Source organism: Salmo salar, chromosome 14 (assembly GCF_965601325.2).
Source record: "Salmo salar chromosome 14, fSalSal1, whole genome shotgun sequence".
Taxonomy (NCBI): Eukaryota; Metazoa; Chordata; class Actinopteri; order Salmoniformes; family Salmonidae; genus Salmo; species Salmo salar.
Window position 1 is genome coordinate 64,261,796 of NC_138304.1, and position 6,798 is coordinate 64,268,593.

The 6,798-nt window shown below is 43.0% G+C and overlaps 1 protein-coding gene across 9 annotated transcripts in view; it reads right to left on the bottom strand.

Moving 5' to 3' along the window:
- The window catches only part of LOC106570114 (ubiquitin-associated protein 2-like), a 56,969-nt gene extending 51,020 nt beyond the window's left edge, over nucleotides 1–5,949 (bottom strand). For 8 of the 9 annotated variants that reach the window (XM_014142139.3, XM_082961073.1, XM_014142138.3 and 5 more), the window contains exon 1: nucleotides 5,688–5,900. The gene's annotated coding sequence lies outside the window, so the exon portion shown is untranslated. Of the gene's footprint in view, nucleotides 1–5,687 lie in introns of all 9 variants that reach the window. The other variant, XM_082961071.1, reaches the window with a different exon arrangement.
- Nucleotides 5,950–6,798: the final 849 nt, after the last annotated feature.

Consider the following 6,798-nt stretch of genomic DNA (forward strand, 5'->3'; position numbering starts at 1 on the left):
GATGCAAATTTCTGTGAAAAAGCTAGCCTTTGCTTTTCTAACTGACTGTGTGTATTGGTTCCTGACATCCCTGAAAAGTTGCATATCGCGGGGACTATTCGATGCTTGTGCAGTCCGCCACAGGATGTTTTTGTGCTGATTGAGGGCAGTTTGGTCTGGAGTGAACTAAGGGCTATATCGGTTCTTAGTTCTACATTTTTCAAAGGGGCATGCTTATTTAAGATGGTGAGGATTTTTTTTTAAAGAACGACCAGGCATCCTCTACTGACGGGATGAGGATCAATATCCTTCCAGGATACCCGGGCCAAGTCGATTAGAAAGGCCTGCTCGCAGAAGTGTTTTAGGGAGCATTTGACAGTGATGAGGGGTAGTCGTTTGACCACGGACCCATAGCGGATGCAGGCAATGATCGCTGAGATCCTGATTGAAAACAGCAGAGGTGTATTTGGAGGGCAAGTTGGTCAGGATAATATCTATGATGGTGACCATGTTCATGCATTTAGGGTTGTACCTGGTGGGTTCCTTGATAATTTGTGTGAGATTGAGGGCACCTAGCTTAGATTGTAAGACTGCCGGGGTGTTAAGCATATCCCAGTTTAGGTCACCTAACAGTACAAGCTCTGAAGACAGATGGGGGGGGGGCAATCAATTCACATATGGTGTCCAGGGCACAGCTGGGAGCTGAGGGGGGGGGGGTCTATAACAGGCGGCAACAGTGAGAGAATTATTTCTGGAGAGATTCATGTTTAAAATTAAAAGCTCGAACTGTTTGGGCATAGACCTGGAAAGTATGACGTAACTCTGCAGGCTAACTCCTCCCCCTTTGGCAATTTATCTTGACAGATAATGTTTTAGTTGCGGATGGGAATCTCAATTTTTGGTGACCTTCCTAAGCCAGGATTCAGACACGGCAAGACATCACGGTTGGCGCAGTGTGCTAAAGCAGTGAATAAAGCAAACTTAGGGAGGAGGCTTCTGATGTTAACATGCATGAAACCAAGGCTTTTACGGTTACAGAAGTCAACAAATGAGAGTGCCTGGGGACACACAGGGCCTGGGTTAACCTCCACATCACCCGAGGAGGAATAGGATGATGGTACGGCTAAAGACTATCAAAACTGGTCATCTAGTGCGTTGGGGACAGAAATAAAAGGAGCAGATTTCTGGGTGTGGTAGGATAGAGTCAGGGCATAATGTACAGACAGGTATGGTAGGGTGCGGGTACAGTGAAGGTAAACCTAGGCATTGAGTGAAGTTAAGAGGTTGCAATCTCTGGACGCACTAGTTATGCTGGGTGATGTCACCACATGTGTGGGAGGTGGGACAAAAGAGGCATCTGAGGCATGTTGAGTGGGACTAGTGAACTAAAACAATGATAACTATCCTAAACAACAGTATACAATGCATATTGACGTTAGAGAGAGACATAAAGCGAGGTATAGAGCAATCACAGGTGTTGATTGGGAGAGCTAGCTAAGACAATGGGTAAGACAACAGCTTATCAGCTAAGACAGCAACAACAGGTAAAATGGCGATGAATGGGCAGAGGGGGTCAGTTAACTACACACAGGGCCTGAGTTCGAGGCTGGCCCGACAAACAAAATGGAGTACAGTGATTAATGAACAGTCCAGCAGGCATCAGCTATGTAGGCAAGTGATCATAGGGTCCAGTGAACAGCAATAGATGACAGAGAAGCCGCTAGGTAGCCGTTACTAAGCTAGCAATCGGAAGACACAGCGTTAAAAAAGTTAGCAGGCCGGGGCTAGTAGAAGCGTCTGCTCCGACAACCGTCTTTGCCGGATGAGGGCACAGCGGATGGAATTACGTCGGCAGACCGGTCGTGATGGAACGGCGGGGCTCCATGTTGACAAAGGGTCTAGGCCAGTTGGCAAAGGAGGCATTGTAGCTAGAGTAATTTTGTTTGCTAGGCGGGAGATGCGCCTGGCTCGCGGCTAACTGGTGCTAGCGTTGGGACAAGGGTGTTAGCCACTATAGTCACTCGGTAGCTGCGATGATCCGATGCAAAGGTCCTGAGCTTACGGCAAGAATCTGGTGTAGTGGATTCTAGTCGTGTTAGTGAAGTGTCCGGGAGGCATCAGCTGTGTAGCAGAGTGATCATAGGGTCCACTGAGCAGGCCGGGAGATGGGCCTGGCTCAAGGCTAGCTTCGGGGCTGGGCCACTCGGTGGCAGCAAGCTAGCTGCGATGATCTGGAGTAATGATCCAGAGCTTAGGGCAGGAATCCGGTGTTGTCGTGGAGAAAAACAGTCCGATATGCTCAGGGTTGATAATGCGCTGAGCAGACAGGCAGGCTGGCAAGTATTATCCAGGCTAAAAGCGGCTGGTATCTGTGCAAAAGGTAAAGGCCGCTAGCAGTGGCTAACAATGACTAAATAGCTAGTAGATAATTAGCTGGTTAGCTTCTGATGGCTAGCTTCTAATGGAGGTTCTGGTTTCAGGTCTAAAAATATCAGATCCATATCACATTGGGTGAGGCGGGTTGCCGGAAGGTATATTTAATTTTAAAAAATTGAAAAAGAGATTGAAAATATATTGAAAGATATACAAAAAAGACAATGTACACGTGAGACCGACAAACAATTTCTGACTGCTACGTCATCTTGGAATCAACTGAACAATGGGGGAGAAGAACTTTGGCCAGGGAGGTGAACAAGAACTTCGAAGGTAACTGACAGAGCTCCAGAGTTCCTCTGTGAAGATGGGAGAATCTACCGGAAGGACAACCCATCTATGCAGCACTCCACCAATCAGGTCTTTATGGTAGAGTGGTCAGACAGAAGCCATTCAATTAAAAAGACACATGACCGTCCGCTTGGAGTTTGCCCAAAGTCACCTAAAGGACTCTCAGACCATGAGAAACAAGATTCTCAGGTCTGATGAAACCAATATTTAACTATTTGCCTAAATGCCCAGTGTCACGTCTGGAGGAAACCTAGCACCATCTCTACGGTGAAGCACAGTTGTGGCAGCATCATGCTGTGGGGATGTTCTTCAGAGGCAGGGACTGGGAGACTTGTCAGAATCAAGGGAAAGATGAACAGAGCAAAGTACAGAGAGATCCTTGATGAAAATCAGCTCCAGACCACTCAAGACCTCAAACTTGGCCAAAGGTTCACCTTCCAACAGGACAACAACCCTAAGCATACAGTGAAGACAACGCAGGAGTGGCTTCGGGACAAGTCAATGGCATTGAGTGGTCCAGCCAAAGCCCGGGCTTGAACCCAATCGAACATCTGGATAGACCTGAAAATAGCTGTGCAGCGACGCTCCCCATCCAACCTGACAGAGCTTGAGAAGATCTGCAGAGAATTGGAGAAACTCCCCAAATACAGGTGTTCCAAGCTTGTATCATAACACCCAAGAAGACTCGAAGCTGTAATCACAGCCAAAGGTGCTTAAACAAAGTGCAGAATAAAAAGGGTCTGAATAGAAAATGATATAAATTCTAACAACCTTTTTTTGCTTTGTCATTAGGGTGTGTAGATTGAGGGAAAAAAACAATCAATTTTCAAATAAGGTTGTAATGTAACAAAGTGTGGAAAAAGTCAAGGAATCTGAATACATTCCATAGGCACTGTATGTATGTACGCATGTATGGAGCATTATGTATCTTCAGTTTTATTCACATTTTCAAGTACTGATGACAAATAATGCATTACGATTATTGCATAGATTGTAACGGATACCTATGTTTGTAAAATACTTATTTGAACAGTGTACTGATAATAATGAGCTAATGGTAAGCTATTTGCCAGCTATGCCATGTTTGTTGACATTATACAATGCATTATGGGTGTCAAGTAAACATCTGTCAGACCAACGATGTTATGAGTAAACTCCCGGAAGGGAATGAAGTTAAGTGAATGATTGTAGACGACACACCCCCTAAAAACATGCATACTGCAAACAGACCAAACTCATCTTGTCTCCTCTTATCTTTGGTTGACAAAAAAAAAAAAACATCTAAATTAATCAGACTTTGGATTTCTAGAAAGTGTTTTAATCAACTATTTTGATCAATGGTGAGCTCACCTGCAATGTGATGAATTATAAATAGTTAGTGCTATTAGCTCATTCATATTGTGGTTTCTGTGAGCCAGGAGTTATCTAAATATGACCACTTGTGTTACGTGAATCTTTCATTAGTTTGAGCTAGGAAAAAATGTAGCCCACATTTTCCGGTTTGGATGATTGTGTATGCTGTCACTACTTCTGAGAATGTCTAAACATTGCATCCAAAAATAAACTGGTCTCATTCAGGACATAACTTTAAGGAATGTTTGTGTCAAATTTTTGTTGCCAGCTCAAATGCTGACCGTTGCCTCAATCGAAACTGGACGTTCAAAATAAGTCTTCTAATCACACCGGTTTGAGCGTAAGCTGCAGGGACCACTGTAGAATGATCACACCCGCCTCCAGAGTGTGGCGCTGCTAGAGGCGTCACTACAGACCCGGGTTTGTGTCGCAGCCAGCTGCGATCTGGAGACCCATGAGCCGGCGCACAATTGGCCCAGCATCGTCCGAGTTGGGGAGGGTTTGGCCAGCCGGGATGTTCTTGTCCCATCGCGCTCTAGCGACTCCTTTTGGCAGGCCAAGCGCATGCATGCTGACCTCAGTCTCCAATTGTACAGTTTATAATGCCATTTCATTTGTAACTAGTGGTTATGCCTTGTGTATCTATTTTAATTCGGGTTTTTGTAGAAATAGGCGGGGTTTCTGACTTTGTGGCCGTTGTAACGACCTATCCAAAGACATGGTTAACAAGGCTAACGTTACCTAATTTTAAACAACGGTCCTAGCTAGCTAATTGGCCAACTAAAATTATATACCTAGCTAGGTAGTTAACGTTATGTTTAGAATATCCAAATAGGGTCCAATGAAATGCGAGTTCGCGAACATTAGTTAGCTACTTTAGCTAATTGAGATCTGGCAAATGACATCTATTTTTCACACATTTGCTGGGAGGCTAGCTAACTAACAAGATAATGTGGCTACTATGGTAGCTTGTTAGCGGAGGCTAACTAAAACAAGCTACTGTAACTACTATGGTAACTTGTTAGCGAACTAACTTAGCAGATTGTAATGGCGTCCACCAGCGAACGATGCAATACACACATCGCTCTGGATTTAACATTCACAACATGTTTTTATTTAGCTAACGATAGCTAGCGATTCGTCTCTAGCTAAGCTATCAAACGTTACATAAACTCCATGAATATTATTTCACCACAACCATTAACTAGCTAACGTCAGGTATTTCAATAAATATAAATTACTTCATAAACATAACATTATTGTCTAACTGTTAGCGAGCTAAGATATTTTTAGGGAACATCCATCCAGCCTGGTCGAAGTTGTCGATGAGATTCCGTTCTTCTCAACCTCATGGCGAAGAGAAGATAGCTAGCTAGATTGTTGCAAATCATCACTTCTAGCCTAACTGGCAAACATGGTTACTAGTAAGGCATATTAGTGAGCCCACAAACTCATAGGCCGCACATTAACGTGATAACTAACTCACAAATCACATTATAAGTGGCACTATGCAGCACCAGCAAACGAGCCTCCGTTGGGAACGATGTCTGTTTATATAAAAACACGACACCGAGGCTCTAGGTAGGCCCGTAGGCCCAAAATAAAGAAAATAAATAACAAGCGATACTGACCAGAAACCCAGATGAATGTCAGATATTCTGCTATAAAACCGACCAAGCGGTCTCTCTGTCGACCTCCTAATCGGATTTCGACGAAATGAAACCTCAAAGCCCAAAAATAATACACTTATTTGAGGAATTATGCCGAACCGACTCGCGCAGACAATAAGCGAGAGACTCGGCATTTACCTGTGTCTTTTCCACTTTGACACCGCAGATAGCTCCGTCACGTGGTTGACAGGGCGCTTCAATGTAACTAGACCCTCGACACGTGATCAACTATCTTAAAAAAATGCATATAAAATGTATGTGTATATATATATATATATATATATATATATATATATATATATATATATATATATATATATATATATATATATATATATATATATATATAAACATTAAAATAATTATAGTGATTTCCTATCCTAGATTGTCAGAGTGACTGGAAGTTTAGCAGGACCACTATACGCTGCACTACAGTGACAGTGATGGTGTGTCTAACGAGTGTGCCAGGTAACCTCAATCTTATTAAAAAAGTCATTATTGGCATGCCAGTCGCCCTGAATGCTATTAAGACTAGATTGTAATTATCTTGTAAACCTATTGGGGACCACTGTCCAATTTACAATATGTGATGGGTTGACATTACATGTATTAATCAGTGCTCAGGTACCGGAACACATCGAGAAAAAAAGTGTCAAACACAACGTAGCGGCCAAGTAGCCTACTATACATGCTGGTGAAACGGACAGCACTCTCCAAGGTGCTAATTAATTAAAAGAATTTTAAACGTCACTGCAGAATGCCCACATACTTGAGTATAGCTGCAGGGCTTACACTGTCCGAATTTCTTATTGCCGCATTTTCTAGACATCAATGTTCAGCAACATTTTTAGACGACACTGCAGAGTACACGCCATATGCACACATATTCAGCTGTGGGGTTTAGAATACCCGAATTTCATATAATTTTCAAGACATCAAAGTAGGAATAGAACAAATATCGGAATATAACTTTAAATAAATCAATGTAGGCCACAGCAGAACACAAATATGAGAATATATAGGCCTCCTGCCTATGTTATAATATGAATCACATTTTCAGATTACAAACTTT